This window comes from Engystomops pustulosus, chromosome 5, assembly GCF_040894005.1.
Source record: "Engystomops pustulosus chromosome 5, aEngPut4.maternal, whole genome shotgun sequence".
NCBI lineage: Eukaryota > Metazoa > Chordata > Amphibia > Anura > Leptodactylidae > Engystomops > Engystomops pustulosus.
The window spans coordinates 149391454-149409108 of NC_092415.1; the positions used below are offsets into that span (position 1 = coordinate 149391454).

Sequence of the window (17655 nt, forward strand, 5' to 3'; positions counted from 1 at the left end):
AGTTTCACTTTTTTAATTCAACAATTTAGCTTACTATTGCTTGTCAATAGTCTTAGTTATAATATTTTTGTATACATTTAAGGCCTCATTCAGACAGCCATTGTGGAAACGCAAACTTGCAGCTGGATATACGCCCACATAGACACCTATGGTGACCCAGTGGCGGTACTGTGCCACTGGCACTGTATATACCATACACATATTATTTGAGGTGCTTGTCCCTCCTCCTCTCCAGTGTACCAAGGAATGCTCATCAGGGCTACTGTCGGGTAAGCACACATTCTGCTACGTACATCTGAATGTAGCCTAAATTGAATATGTTAGGAAATAGAGGATAAAGTAAAGAACTCATACAGAATGTTACACTCATCTCAGTTACAACTATTACAATGAGTTAAAATGAACAAACATTTCAATGCATGTTTAGCGTAAACCATTTATTTAGGAATAATTATTAGAATACCCCGATTCTTTCTGCTATGATTGTAAACATATATAAATATACACTTTTTTTTAGTATTGCTATGAATTTAGTTTTGGATAGAAGCCAATGAAGAGGATGTTTTACCAAGTGATTTAAGCTAGAAAATATTATTCATATTGTGTTGCTGTTTACAGAACGTTTGACACAAGTTATCAAATTAAATTTTGATAAAGGGTTGTATGGGCTAGGATAAAAAAACACAAATAATTCTAATTCTGGTAAAGTTCTTAATACCGTTTGCAGTAGAACAGTTAATGAAATTCCCTAAAGACAGAGAACATTTGTAATGTAGGCTGCAGATAGCAGAGAGTTCTGTATCTAATAGTCAGTGTCTGCTGAAAGATTCATTAAAATATCACATGCTCGGTGCTTCATTAAAATGATCACAGTGTACCAGCAACTAAAGTAGAATTTTAACATCTCACCTTAAGTTCAAGTAATCGTAGTAGCTTTATGTGAGGATAAGAACTAATCTAAAACTTACCAGAGATATAACACAGAAACATCAAAGTGAAGTGCCAGCTGGTAAAATCCTATTTCTTATTTAATTACATGTCAGTGTAATTAACTGACATAGGTGCAGTGGCCCTTCACAATATCTGCCTTGTATATGGTGAAATATGTATTAGTTCTCAACAGGAGCGCCATGCTCATGTACCTCACGCACAATATTATAGGAATTTTTTTGTGATTTGTTGCTATACAGTTTATACCCTGCCTATATGACAATGATAGATGTTAGTTAAAATAGAAATCTTTGATTACAATGTGGAACACAATTTTTTTTGAGTTACTTCAACTTTGTAGTGCAGAGTAGACCATTCCTTTGTCCCAAAAATAATTAAAAATTATTTATTCATAAAATGGTTCTACATTGTTACTGTAGGTCAAATTCTGTACAATCAGTAAGGTTTGGCTACCAAATATACATATTAAGGTAAGAGATGGGGCTATAACTTTTCATGCAGTGTTCAATCTGTGCTCCAGCAATAGTTAGCCATCATACTGTATGTACATCCAAGCAATCCTGTTACCGTGCTTGACCTTCAAATCTAGGTGGAATCAATTCCCTTGCTTATCACTGACTTCAACCAAGGTTTGTGTCCACCCCCTAAAAAATTAATGACCAAGTATTCGATCCAAGCTCGATTTGACCTAGAGAGGTTGCATTAACACAAGCTGTGGAGAAAAAAACTCACCATGATAGAAGAAAACCAACTGCAGTTCTGAAATCATCATTTCCAACACAACTGAAAAGTGTTCCCTAGTGCTATTGTTGGACATTGGTAAAACGCACGTGGACTAAAAGGTTCAAAGATTGATAAAGTAAATGTTGATTTATAGATTTACTATGTAATAGGAATATAGTATAATTAATATAATTTATCATCTTTGGAAGCCACAAATTCTTTTGCTACAAGTAAGGTATAATGTGAACATGTAGAGTAAAAATCTGTTATGATTAACCCATCCACATATGGTAACTAACCGCCTTATGGGTATGCAGTGAAACTCATAAAAACAAATAAATTTGAAGATAGGAATATTATAACCCTTACCATCTCTTTTACATGCCCTACCAGCATTTATTGAACAATAATTAGAAAAGTAAAACATTACAAATGACTAATTATCATCGGGCATAAGATATATAGGTAAAATTAAGAATAACATTAAATGCTATTGTTAGTATTATCAGCAACTTCAAGAAAATAGTAGAGCAACAAAAGGCATTTTAGAACAAAGATGTTTATGAAATCGTGTGTATACTTCTCAATCCAGTGCTGGCTGGTGGGTGTATCTGCACTGCTTCACCGAGGGAGCAGGAGTCGCGGCTCACGGCAGAGTCACTGATTTCTCGAAAAATGGGTACTTTGACCCTGAAACATGTCTATGTTTGTGAGACATACTATTGAACCATATAAAAAAAGTTCTATGTTAATTTCTATTTCTGGGTTTCATCTTCCACAAATTCCCATACTCACATACACAACGAATGGTGACCACACTGGGTGCTCATACTATGGAATGGCCTCCAATCATGTACTAACAGAGTTATACCTGTAGCAAGCATAACTCTATAAAGTGGGAATATTTTCAGCCTGCACTCCAGATAATTTTGTAAAACTGTATTACCCTTTGAGCGCCCCTGCTCTTGTCTTTATAATTCCCAACTCAATTACCCTTCATAAACCCTTAACTTAGAGCATGCGGGAGTGCTGGTTTTCTGATAGCAAATCTGCAATTTTCAAGAAAATATCAAAATATAGTATGTCTTGTTGGGGCAGATTGAGTTAAAAAATACTGACTTAGGCCACAAAACTGTATTTTTTTGTAATTTAAAGTAACTTTATATAAGCGATTGCTGAGAATAATAACACATCCAATACTTTATAGTGCTGCTATTAGCCTAAAGATGCAATCATACAAGTTCTTATTTTGTAGAGTTGTAATATAAAATTACTGCATTTTACTTCCTATTTCCAGTTTTCTAACTGCAGTTAACGCTAGAAAATCTTGAAAAGTTTCACTATAAAGATACCTTTATCACAAAGATGAAGTCTATTTTAAGCAGATTAATTCAATGCTTCATTCTTTCAATTTGCACTTCACTTTGAAGTACTTGCATCATTTTCCCTATTGTACGAAGACAGCATGTCTAATTAGGCAATCATGTCTAGGAGGGGCATTTCCACCACTTAATGAGTTGACAGAAAATGCCACAAATGCAATTGAATCTTTAAAGAACATCAGCAGGAAAACAGAGATATTTGTCACATATGGAGTCAATTGAAAATGTGACAATGTTTGTTTTTTTTTCTAATCTTTGCTTTCAACATTGAAGATTAAGAAAGCTTCAACTACAAATAGTTTTGTGGATAACATCATTAAAAGTGGGATCAGAAGTTTACAGTGACAGGGAGGTATAAAAATATAAAACGCGCTATCGTCATCTTTCTGAGGCTCTCTGGTTCAATGTATGACTGTGCATCACCCCCCTCCTCTATTTGCATACTGAGCCTCAATAGTAACATCATTTCATCTGCAGTGCACCAACTGCAGCCTGCAACAGCCTAAAACTGCTGCTGTAGTGAGTGTGTGGCTGCCAAAACTGTGTCACCTCTTTATACAGTAAATTCGAGAGGTGCAGCGTCCCAGAAGGGTAAGCATAGCATGTTTTTCCCAATACCCAATTTTGACACATCTGTTCTTATAAAAACAATGACATATATGTAAAATACCAGTGTACTGATGTTTGAGGACCCCCTCCAATGCGCACAGGCCTTGCTTCAGCCAGCATCTGTATACAGAAAAACATAAGACAGATACAGAGGGGGTTATGAATCACTTGGAAGGCTCCTTATGTCTGTTTTTAGAGCTTCACTGCCCCACCATTGGCTTTGCCCTTGTAATAAATGCTCTTATGCTCTTGTTGCGTCTGGGATTTTTTTTTTTTTATTATAAAATGCATAAAAAGTCTCAGTACATACACCAGCAGGGTACTGGAGTGACTATGACTTTTTTCATGACTTTTTTTAAAAAAAAGTCCCAAGTCATGATTCTGGCTTTACACAGTATTGCACAGCAATGCACTAGCACTTGTTCTTTGTTTATACTAGATTAATGAAGCTGTGGAAATAGTCCTGTGTGACTCTTTTGTGTCCCAAAAAACTTCTATGCCAAAGAAGCCAGACAAAACCAGTGATTAATAACCCTCAAAGACTTTCCAACTTTATTCAGCTTCTGGGTAAATACAACATACTGCAAATATGTGGATGGTTATATCATGTATGCGCAAGTATAGTCTATGGGGGACATGTATCACTCCTATTGCTTTCTTTTATTTGTGCGACTTTTTGTAGTTTGAGAATTTTTAGGTGCAAAATCAAACAGTGTACCAAAGTTAGCTGCCTCCAGTATTTAATTTTTAGACCAAAAAAGAGAGAGTTCCACAAACAGTATGATCCAATATTAATAATTTTTATTGTAGAAATTTTTCTTTAAAAACATAAGAACATGTATATACAAGTTGATGGACAACTGTGCCCAGGGAAGATATACCCCGGCACTAGACAGCATGGGTTGGGACTATATATAGTATTTTGCACAGTGGCAACATTCAAACATCATGATATTAATGATGGCATAAAGTATCATGTAAGTACCGGTAGGAGATATGTGACAAAAACCTACTATGGGAGCTTGTCCACACCAGAGATATAAGAGAAAAATTATTCGGATACATATATAAAATGAGCTTTTATGTCACAAAGTCAGACTATCCTCCCCCATAGTGCAAATGAGCCCCAAGCTGACCCCGACGCACATTTCAGCTGTCAAGCCTTCATCTGGGGCTTTCAAGCCTTCATCTTGACAGCTGAAACGTGCTTGACAGCTGAAGACAGAAGACGGCACGGAAGCCAAGGGGCCATTTCAGCACTTTTTGTGCTGAAAAACTCGGCTTATACACAAGTATATATGGTATCTTTATTAGAAAATCGGAGCAGAATTAATTACTAAAATTCTCTCATGCTATGGAAGCGCAATGGAGTTTTTTATATATGCTTCCTTGCCAGTTTTCTACATATACACATAGAGGGGAATGAAGGGTGCTGTAGAATAGCAACTGCTGAATATATAATGAGGCCGGGTATGTATCCATTGTGGAGAGGCAAAGGGAATATCAAGCGCTGGTGTACCATGCATTTGATATATATCCCCTCTATTACCATTTTGACACTGAAACCAAATAATTATTAACACTTCCTTCATGTAATGTAAATAGGGTTGAATGATCTGCTATTGGATGACTCACTCTTGTATCCTTGTATGTGGATACTTATAGAGATGGTGATCATGAATCCAAATGTTGTCACTATAATATCATGCATAATATTAATGAGCAAAAGTAATGGGTTTCCTTGAGGAATTTCCAAAACTTAATTTTTACTTTTAAGATGCCTAATGTCACTGCTAAATATGGTAGCAGATGTGCATTTTATTAGCATATTTTGCGTATTTATTGGCATATTAGTGAAATGTTTTAATGTTGAATATAAGGCATATTTAAGGTCTTAATTATGTCACCCAGAGTTCCATATTGAAAATACTTTTTACTTAATTAAGTCAATGTTGCGTCAAATTGAAGTATATTTTAACAGTATGATGTTTCCCTGGGATTTTATTTTCAAATGGAAATAATTGTAGTTTTTTCCAAAAGTATTTTCTTAACTTAATAAATACACAGTGCATCTACTGGTCTCCCTACCTCAACACTGCATGAGAAATACATGGCTGTTGACATTTGCAACAACATTTCCATTGACAAAGTGGAAAATGAGCCCATGATACAAATGATTGGGGCGATTATGTGAGCGAGTACAGTAACATTCACTACATCTGTAGTATCACTTATAAATACATCATGGCAACAAATGAACAGGACAAATCTCTTTACTGCTGACTTATTGATTGGAAGAGTGAGGTAAAGAAAAGGCCTGCTGCTCATGATCAATACCACTGGATAGCAGTACACACCAGAGATGAATGACTAGGATAGATTATATATAATCCACGGGAACCAACAGAGGTTCACTCCAGCAGAGACATTTTACTGTACCTGCATTATATAGGAATGGATATGAAATTGTAAAACCAATCCTCAATGTGATGGAAGTTGTCGTATTGACAGTTTTTACAGATTCTCAGGATTTTGTTCCAAAGGTTGGTTCTGTTAGCTTTATTGAAAGATAAGACTATGATGCATGGCATACTTAAAGCAAGGCACCTAGCCCTGTGGTTATTATACATTTTTTCGACATAGGTATGTCGAAAGAAGTATTCAGCTTCACACCGTGATTCCTTTAGTGCAGTCTGTGTCATTACCAAAGAAGGAGCAATTTGACTCAATTTAATAGTGCACCCTGTTAATTGGAAATGGGGAAAATCTATAGCAAATTAGAGAAAAGTGAATCTATTTATTGTAGGGCATAAAATGGTTAATACATTCTAATATATTCTAATTTGATTAGTTAGTAAATGTACTGACACTGGTGATGTACTGCATGCTAGTAAAATTGTCTTCACCAGTATGCCTGGAAGTCTTGCAAATTTAATTTTAAGATATAAGCATTGCTGGTTGTCTAGAGTTTTAAAAAGGTAATGGAAAGGATCCATGGATGTCTAGGGTAGTGAAGGAATTAATTAATTTCTGAGATTCATTGATTTCTTGTGATTATTGTAGTATTCTTCTTGCACTAAATCATGAATCAAAATCTTTGATGATATCACAATAAATAAATATAAAAATAAATAGTTCAATTTTGCATATGGCTTTACAAAGGTTTCAGAACTGATACAAAGGAAAGGTTAGATAGAGTTTTGTAATATGTTACCGTAGTTGATTCTTAAATGACGACTGTGATTGGTTGCTCTATTTCACTAGTAATTGACTGTTTAGAAGATAATTATACTTTTTTTTTCCATGACCCAAGTGCATAACTTTACATTTATCTACATTAAACCTCATCAACCATGTCTCTGCTCACTCCTCAAGCTTCCACAAATCTCTTTGTAATGCTAAACTATCGACCTGAGTATTAATTACTTTACACAGCTTAGTATCATCTGCTAATATTGAAACTTAAAACTAAAAAACTGAAAACTAAAAAGGACACCCATCCTCGCAACACAGACACCCTTATGGTTAATAAATGTAGGCACAAATTATACATGTGTTGCAATATTATTAATAATGGTGCCAAGAACTTCATGTCCAAAAAAACGGGGGAAATATTTAAAATTAAAGGTACTCTCACTTGTTCCTCCAACTTTGTTATATACCTTGTGGACTGTTCATGCGGCCAACAATACGTTGGCCGAACAATTCAATCCCTAAGAATGAGAATTAACGGACATTGACATAAAACCAAAATAAAGCAAAGCCTCAAATCCAAACAATAATAATGGTCACTATATTCATAAACACTTTTTATGAATCAAATAGATTTTTTTAATTAATTTCTTCACAGAAATATAATCATAAACATACAAGAAAGGGTAGTTATACAGTGGGAACATTTGGTTAAAAACAATGCATGGCCACATAATAGAAAAGCATGATATCAAGGAAAAGAAAACTCAGTATGGGATCCATAATAAAGTCATTTAGACCAAAGAGCAGTAGAATACAAGCCTCAGCTTTAGAATAAGCAGTCTCAGTGAGTACTAAAGGTCGTTACCATACCGGGATAAGCGGTGTGCACTGTGCAGCCCTGACACGTGTTTCGTCAACTGGCTTTCTCAAGGGGAGCCTTGCTGCATGATATTGGGGTTTTGGAGTTGGTACTCCTGCTCCCCCCATCCAAGGTTATATCGTATAATATTGAAACTTGACTGTGTAAACCCACTACAAGGTCATTAATAAAAATATTTAAAAGAAGTGGCCCCAATACTGCCCGCTGTGGCACTTCACTGGTAATGACATTGATGATAACAAACTGTTTTCTATCACTAAGCCAATTACTTAGTCTCATTTTATATACCAACCTTTTATGCAGCACTGTGTCAAATGCCTTTGAAAAGTCCAGATATACAACATCCACAGCCTTCCCCAGATCCAGTCTGGAACTTACTTCCTCATAGAATCCAATCAGATTAGTCTGACACGACCGATCCCTCATAATCCCATGCTGACGCTGGGTTATAAGGTTATGTACAGCTTGATGTCACCAACTTAGTTATCTTACATTTGCAGTTAACAAACACTGTAGTGACTGCCTCAGTTCTGCTACTTTTGCCATTAAAATGCATTTATAGTTGTTATTGTCATGATTAGAAATGTAATTAACAGGCACCATAATGATTTAACTTTCTAAATTAAAAAATGTGCAGTGTAAATAGAGGGTGCTTATCCATTTACTAGACAGCTTACCAATATTACAAAATAAAAATGAACACATGCCTAGATCCACAATTAAAATACCACTAGGCTGGAATGACATTGTGCCAGTGTATAAATGCTGTCTTTAATAGATTTTTGTTGATTAGTAAGCCAGCATGAGGTGGTGCTAATTTAGCTGGGGAAAATAGTAGCTATTTAGCTGTATTCTGCCTGATTTTGGGCACTCAACCTTTTCGACGTGAAAGCATCCAAAACCACATCTATATTCCAGAGTGCCAACTTTAATTCAGCTTCAATCTTTTGATCAGATACCTTGGGGATTGCTGTATCCAATACTCGTCTGTTATAGTGGACAATGTTAGATTTTTGTTTTCAAATGCATTAGGTTTTAGAGTTTATTTCCACCATCATTACATTATGCATATAGAGTAAACATCTTAAATTTTCATTATAAAACCTGTACATTGGTGAGGGCACTCTGTTATAAATTACTGGCATACCGGTATACACATAAGTAATCAAATCCCCAAGGGTAAAAGTACTGCTAGGGGCCTAAAATAATAGTAAAAAAAGAAATCACCACTTTCTCTAAAAAACATATAAAAATGAACAAGAAAAATTAAACACAGGTAGCAGCATGAGCAGCAAAATATAAAAACAATTATCCCTTCCAGTGAACATCATAATGGAAAATAGCATTTTCAATCCATAAATATTTGAATAAAAGTGATAAAAAGGACAGATCCATATACCAAAATATTTAAAAGTTTTGCGTGTCAGAAAATATCAAAACAACAATTTTTTTTGGACAAAAGATTGACATTATTTAAAAAGTACTAAAATGTTATAAAATCTATATTATTTTATGTCCCCCTGATCATACCGACCCACAGAATAAAGAAGGGTTTTTTTCACTCATTTCACCTCCTTTGGAATTTTTTTCCAGTACATTATATACAGATATATTAACGAATGTGACTAAGACAACCATGTCAGAACATGGCTTTTTAACAGAAATTCAGAGGTACCCTAATTTGATCTTCTTAGTTAATTTGGTTAGTTCTAATGATATTTTGAAGAAGGCTAAAATCATTAAACTAGCTTTTACCTTAATAGTGACCTTTGTTGTGAAATGTACAACCACTTGTCTGTTCAGAATAATTGACTGGTGTGTCTGTTGTAAGGATCTATTATTGCTTCGCATGGAAGCTACTCATGAGAGTGATAGATCTGTATGCCAATATTTAAGAAGCCTTGTCACCTGTGCTATATGTCATTTAACAATAAATGACCCTTGTCACCTCCGCAAAATGAAGCATACTATATAATGTATGGATTTACATCCATCCTGATCTTCCTACACCTAACAATGATTATAATGTAAAAATAAAAGAACACAATTTTTCTTTTAGTTGTTTGGACTTTTGCATTTTGAAATGAGTATAAAAATGTCACGTCTTTCCTATGTTATTTCCTATGGCAGGTAACTCAAACTCCCATTATTATTAAGATGCATCCTCAAAATAAAATAGTTAATGATAAAGTGCATTCATCCTTTTTCATTTTTATATTTCAAAATGTAAGTTTTAGATCATCTTACAGTTGAAAGGCAACTACATTGTTCTACCACAAGCTTTATCCTGTGCCAGATTATATTGCAATTTTTGCCAGGCATACTAATAATCCAGGCGGTACTGGCATTTCCAGGGCAACGGCCACGGTGGATATCAACATGATATGCCAACTTTTGATAAATCCCCCCTTTGCTTTAGAGTCCTCAAATTTTTTCTGTTCACTTCAATAAATGTATCTTATTTGTATAGGGACATACTAGATATAGCCACAGGAATCATACTATAGTTGTTTTCAGGACTACAGTGAAGAAGCATCTCTTTCTAACACTCTGCCATTTGTTAAGGTTGATATTCCACAGGGCACTGAAATGTGTTTGTATCAAGAAATATCCCTCCTCACAATGGCTTTTGTTAAGGCTCTTTATAGATTCCATGTCGAGAATATAGGGAAATTCTGAAGGTGAATCAAGTAGAAAATAGAGAAAGGTAACTCCAGTAACACATTTCTTATTGAAAACATCTTGGTAAGCTTTGTAACTTGTATAAAAGTATAGTATATTTAGAATTTATATAATATACTATACAATGAATGTGGTGCCAATTCTGCTCATTTGTAGAAGACAATGGGGCCAATGAAACAATCTTTGAGTTTTATTTTACTGCACAGATGTAGACTTTATTTGTGCCTTTTATCTGCTTTCTCTAATTTTTGTTAAGTCCCTTTTTTGGGCTCTCTACACTGTTGGTAACATTCTGGTGTGTATTGTGTGTGTTAGTGGCAAAGTTTGTAGCAGTTGTGTGCCTTGGATCTTTGTTCAAATTATTAACCGATCACTGACCTCAGAGGTGATCTCCACAAAGGTGGCATGTCGTTAAAGTTAAATGATATCTGTCTAAAGGTCACTACAGAGACTTATTAAGTGCAGAGGCTTAGAGTACAGTGGAAGATAACAGAACCCTAGAGCTGTCAACCAGCCAGCAGATCTTCCAGAAAACAAAAATGCAAGTAATGTTTATCAATACATTTCAGTTGGTCAATCTTTTTAATCTGTTATAGAAAATGGATGGAACTTTATGTCCAAATCAATAGGGCACATTTACTTACCCGGTCCTTACTGCGGTGCGTTGTCCGACGAGGATTTGGGTCTGCCGTGATTCACTAAGATCATGCGCCTGAGTTCCTGCAGGTGTTGCTGCTGTGCCGAGGTCCGCTGGAGTTCACCTTCTTCTTCCTGGTGCATGTGAGTGCTTGATCTTGCGACACAATTCGTTTTTTAAATTCTGCATTTTTTTCGAATCCGACGGGTAGTGTGATGTCCATGCCCCCCCCACCATTTCTGTCACGTGCAAGCCGACGTCAGTGCGCCACAATCTGATCGCATGCGCCAAAAACCTGGGGCAATTCATTGCAAATCGGAAATATTTGGGAAACCCAATGAAAGTGCGGCGTTCGGACCCTTAGTAAATTAGCCCCAATGTGTTGTCTTCCATATGGATATACAGTTGGATTCTCTTGATATAGTGCCCAGGATCCTTGCAGTTAAAGTCTGCATGTCTCTTGCCGTAATGGATGTGTTCACTGTGTCAGTATCTGAGGTAGTGGATCCTCTGTACCACCGCAAGCGATGGTGTAAGCTGACACATGGGAGAGGAGTCTAAGTGGCACCTGGTTTTCAGCAGTGCCCGCAGCAAAGCGGGATGGACTTGCTGCGACAGGGTACCACCAGGTCGCTCCACAGGCGCGACTTTGCCAAGGCATGGTACAAAGTCAGAAGCATGAAGCACAAAGATCCGGCAGGGAATGTAGGAAATGGCCGGCTTTTATAAAATTCCTGGAAATGGCCAGCAACAATTAGCGATGTGCTGGTCCTTTAAATCTTCGAGCACCGGCGTGCGCGCCCTAGCTGGGGGGAAACACAAGTGCCACACTGTCAGAGCAGGAGCGTGGAGAGGTAAGGAAGTACGGGGGAGCTGGTGGCTGAGGAGGACCAGGGGAACGGAGTGAGACACGGGTGTACCTGGGACCCGAGATGTGGGTCGCAAGGACACCCATGACACACTGATAACACATGAATGCCTATTTAGGACTGGCCTCTGGGCGAATTGGCTATCTTTCACTTTTTTTTACTGATATATAACAATGCTTTAGTAAGCTCAACTGATTCAATTATGACATCCTCTAGTGAAACTATAAAAATAAAACATTGAAATAAAGTGTCCAAAAACATGGACACGCCATTGTAAAACTCAATAAAAAATATTTATCAATGAGGTGAATGGCACCATTTATCTAAAAAAGGTCAGTTATCAAAGGTTCTTCTTAAACAGATAATTCATTATAAATGTATATTTGGTCATAATGGTGCTGTCTTCACATTTTGCCTATACTTATACCAAACTTCTAACATGAAAATTTGTTGATAATTTAAAATGTTAATTTCCTAATTTTATGTCAGTGGGTGGCCCTACTCACTTACTAAACGCTTCTACTATACAAATTTGCTTTGGATCATCGAGTAGAAATATACACCAATCAATTGCAATTTATACATTTGCCATTCAGTTGCTTCTTGACTCTCTCATTCTGCTTGCAGATCTTGACTACTGTAGAGTCTCGACACGTGAGGTTCCTTTTAAATGTCCGTAATTAACTTACAGTTTTATACTGTATGTTTTGTCTGGATACATTCGTCAAAAGTAACCACAAGCATTTTTCTAATCATAAATCCCATATAATCATATTCAACATGCATAATTGCTGAAGCTCTAGTGCCCTGTGGTGCTAATGGCTTTGTAAAACAAGCTGTGTCAGGGTATCCTCCTAGATTAACACAGTTAAGTGTCAAGCAAATACTCTCCTTTTCAGTTAACATCTATAATTTTGATTAAATGAGGAACTCTGGCAAATTTAAACTGTCTTTTGTGAAAAAAATATTATGTAAATAGATGTCATGTATCAAAATGAGTATGGACTCTCGGGTATGGACTACCACTGTAAAAGGCATTGGTTCGGCCACACCTGGAATATGCCATCCAGTTCTGGGCACCAGTCTATAAAAAGGATGCCCTGGAGCTGGAGAGGGCACAACGAAGGGCCACAAAAATGAAAAGGGGTGTGAAGGGTCTAAGTTATGAGGAAAGATTAAATCAACTAGATTTATTTAGTCTGTAAAAGAGACAACTAAGAGGGGACATGATTAATTTATATAAATATATGAACAGTCCATACAAAAAAAATATGTGTGTAAGTTGTTCCAGACTAAATCATATCAAAAGACAAGGGGGCACTGTCTCTGTCTGGAGAAAACTGTACCAGATACTGTTTTTATTTTTTTAACTAAGCAACTTTATTACAATATCTTCATATAAAAAACAGGGATAAAAGGTACATTCAGTATAAGAATATCGATACACCATATAAAAGTACATTGATTCCCATTTCACCGATTACCTAGTATGAACACTAATACTTTTAGAATCCTTCCTCTCTTCTTGAGAAGTAGACTTTGTTATATATCCTAGCTAATTGAGGCATAAGACTAGGTGCTAACTTCTAATACAGGGGCGCAAGCATGATATATCATGATTAGAAAAAATCTTTCTAACTGGTTCCCCTTTACTCGGTTCCTTTTGTTTGTTGATTTAATTAACTAGTATGAACAATAATACTTTTATCTCCCTTCCCCTCCCCCTGCCCCTGTGTCCAATGGGAAAAGTTATAATAATAAAGATACTGTTTTTTAAACCCCCCCAAAGTCCTTCATTGGTAACCAACGCATTTTGAAAATGATGAAGTTAATGCAATGTCGAAAACAAATAGCACTTTGGGTTATTAAAAAGATGTGGAAAATTACTTTCTAAATGTTACTTTCCAAGATATTAAAATACAGTAAAAAAATACTGAAATAATACTGAGATGAAAATAAAGCCCAATGAATTAGTGCAAAACAAATATCAAAGAAACCTTCTTTGCTTGACATGAAAACTATGTCTGGGAGAGATTTATAATCGAATTATTAGATTCCCAATTTGATCTTAATTTTCCAAAGAATTCATGACTTGATGAATTTAAAATCTTTGAGATTAATTTTGGAAAAATCATTTAAATGGCTAAAGAGGCTAGAGAAGAATAATCTTAGGCGGTGGCCTGGCTGGATTCCCCATAAAAACTTGCAGTCATCTCACAGCTAGTGATATGAGGACTCGTTGAGGTCCGAGCTAACTGAGTTTGACCAAATCGGGAACAAAACCTCAGCACCCACAGATGATAACATGATCAGTACGGGGCAAGGCCTTGTTCCATAATACCCGCAACCGGTGCTGGCAGCAATTGCAGGTTTTAACCCTTTTAAATGACATTAACGCACCACCATTTTCCCAAGGATTGTCACTCCCTATGACATCATGAAAAAGTGACTTTCCTTGGGAAAATGGCTGTGAGTATGCACCACTTCCATTTAAATGCTGCTGGCTATTTTGCGAGTGGCTTTTAAAGGGTTGATACCTTTGGTGATTGCCAGCACCAATTGTGGATGTTAGCCCAAACACAAACCCAAACTTCTGGCTAAAGCCGCATTCAGGGACCATAAACCTCAATGTTTTGTAAGAACTTAAAAATTGCAATTTGGGTCCCCTCGTCCCTACTCACAGAGAGATATCATCTGTGACGTCAGGAATGGCAGAGGTGACAGTAGAAAAGGATTATCTGGAGAACAGACTTTTTTGTGATGGTTACAGGTCAGGGAGGGATTGTTTGATAAAGAAGAGGAGAAATATGGACTCTCAGGGAGAAATAGTAGCAAATCAGTTGGCTAAACACAGCAAATTATGCCATAGAAATGGACAGTGAGACAAGGGATAGGGGACAATGAAGGAATTATAAAGTACTAAGGCAGGAATCCAACACTGTTGCCCCCCACTGCTTATACAATCACTAACTAGTAAGACATCTCTTTCCTTGTCCACACGGTGCTGCTACTACTGGAATTAAGGTGAGATCTATAGATAACATGCATTGTAAAGACAATGGGGAGATTGATCCCAATTGTCTGAGAACAAATCTGGCTATGCTGGCTATTTTTTACTTAAAGATTATGTGTTTCCAAGAGATTGTGGTACATGCATCTGTTTTGTATTTTCCTATTTATCTGTTTGCATGCGACTTAAAATTTGCTCTCTTTACTGCCATGCATAAGCAGCTTCATTGTAAAATTGATACTCAAGTGTCCTCTGATGCATCTGTTCTCATCGAATTGACTATGAACATGAGTGCCTTGTTGGGCAGGAAAAGTCTTACTATATACATAGTTTTTTTTTTTTTTTTTTGGTGCACCCTTGCCGTAGAGTGTGCAATACAATTTTCTCATACATTACATGATAAATGTATCACATATTCTGACTGTGCACCGAAATGCCCCTTTCAGTGTCACATCAGGTATAATGCAGTAGTGACACAAATGTGTTGCAAACACTTTATAAATACCTGTGCAAGCAGTTTGTACTGAAAAAACGTGCAAAGTTAGACAAAAAACTGGTGCAAGGGTTGTTAGAAATGAGGGCCAGTATACTCACACTGAATATATAGGTTCTCCTTGGAAATGTTTAGAGTATTTCAAAGAATATACTTTAGCAACAAAGTAAACAGAATTTGATTATAAAAAAAACATTAAAACAGAGATTACACCAAGACTCCCCTGTAACTAAAACACTTATTGAATAAAAATTACACTGCAATGGGGAAAAACTCAAAAGGCTTTCAGTATCATTTAGTCTAAGGAAAAATTAAATTATTATGATAAGAAAGTTGTTTACAGTCCAACAGTATGAATTTTATTTTATTTTCAAAATGCAAAATTGTGGAAGTTAACAAGGAATTTCTAATGGTTACATTAAAGTAGTAACAGCAGGACATTTTCTTGTGAATAAAATAAAGTGATGGCAAAACAACCATCTCCACACTAATGGAATGAATTAACTGATTAGCTGCCACTGTTCCTAATTTACTTTTAATGAAGATTTCTTTAACTAGTGAATTACTTGTTATAACCTAATTGAAGTGCATTTTCCAATTTTCCGCTACATATAATCTTACTGCCAAGAAAATGCAACAGATACATTTTCATACTATGAAGAGAATATTTGCTATTCTGGTAAAAAAATAGATGGGACTTATTTAATGAAGATGGACAAGATTTAATTGGGTCAATTAAATATGTAATTTTAAAATATATATACCATATATACTTGTGTATAAGCTGAGTTTTTCAGCACAAAAATGTGTTGTAAAACCCCACCTCGGCTATAAAAAAATAAACTTACATACTCACCTTCTCACCTTCCGGTGCCCTCAATGCTCAGCGTGGCTCCCCGATGCTCCTGTCCCCGCAGCTCCTTTTCTGTAATGTCTCTGCTGTAACTGCCGGCAGAGGCACGACCATGCGCTTTGCCGGCCAGCGCACACTATGATGCTACTAATTACATCATAGTGTGCGCCGGCCGGCAGAGCGCATGGACTGGTTATATCCTAAAGGGAGCTGGCTGGATATATACTAAAAAGGGCTGGCTGACTATATGCCACAGGGCTGGTTGGCTATATACTAAAGGGAACTGGCTGGCTGTATGATAAAGGGGGCTGGCTGGTTATAAACTAAAGGGGGCTGGATGTCTATATACCACAGGAGGCTGATTATATACTAAAGGGGCTGGCTGGCTGTATACTAAAGGGGGGCTGGCTGTAAACTAAAAGGGACTGGCTCGCTGTATACTAAAGGGGGTTGGCTATATATTACAGGGGGCTGGTTGGCTGTATACTACAGCTAAAGCCATAAGTCCCGTGGCAAACGGTCTTTTGTAAATAAGTCCAAAAAATAGGCAGCACTCCACGGTTGTAGTCAAAAACGTGAGGGTGAAGCTTTATTCCATGGCAACGTTTCGGTGGTTTAATCCACCTTTATTAAACCACCGAAACATTGCCATGGAATAAAGCTTCACCCTCATGTTTTTGACTACAAACTTGGAGTGCTGCCTATTTTTTGGACTTATTTACAAAAGACCGTTTGCCACGGGACTTATGGCTTTGCACCACCTTACCATTTAAACCAGTAGTGCTGTTCCGGATTTTTCTTTTTTCTTTTTTCTATATATATATTGATACATGTGTAGAAAGTTAAGGAAGTTTAGGAAGTTTAAGGAAAATTACCTCATTCTTCACTTATTCTTACTCTGCCTTCTGCACAGATCATCCACACTCAGTACATGGAAAAATCCATCTGGCTAAGGTATAGATTAAACTGATTTCTCAGCTTTACTGCAAATAATCTGTTTGTATGACACTTAATCCCTTTAACCTGTGCGATTAGTGGATCTTAACATGTACAGAAGTAGCAATATCCATGATTTTGTGCAACATAACTTTCTGTGCAGTAATATATTGAAAACAACATTGAAAACACATAGCCTTCATGGAATAAATGTTTATACTGACAATAGGACGAATCGCTTTGTTGTGATTTGGCATCATCTTTTCAACAGCAACTTAAAGAGGACCCGTCACCTGGGAAAAACACCCCCAACAAATTAGCTCCCCCTCATCCTATCCCCAGCCCCTTTATATTTATTGAATTTTTATTACGATTTGTGTTTTTATACTTAGTTTACGAGTTGTAAACTATCCTAACTCGTTGTACGAGTATCCT

The 17655-nt window shown here is 36.5% G+C and overlaps 1 protein-coding gene and 1 long non-coding RNA gene across 2 annotated transcripts in view; one reads left to right on the forward strand and one right to left on the reverse strand.

Moving 5' to 3' along the window:
* LOC140134208 (uncharacterized) overlaps positions 1-8128 on the reverse strand; it is a 57714-nt gene extending 49586 nt beyond the window's left edge. The window contains exons 1-2 of the long non-coding RNA XR_011856125.1: positions 8033-8128; positions 3727-3785 (exon numbers count right to left, since the gene is read on the reverse strand). This is a non-coding gene — a long non-coding RNA (uncharacterized lncRNA). The remainder of the gene's footprint in view (positions 1-3726; positions 3786-8032) is intronic.
* CNTNAP2 (contactin associated protein 2) overlaps positions 1-17655 on the forward strand; it is a 1040519-nt gene that overhangs the window by 103953 nt on the left and 918911 nt on the right. The window lies entirely within an intron of this gene.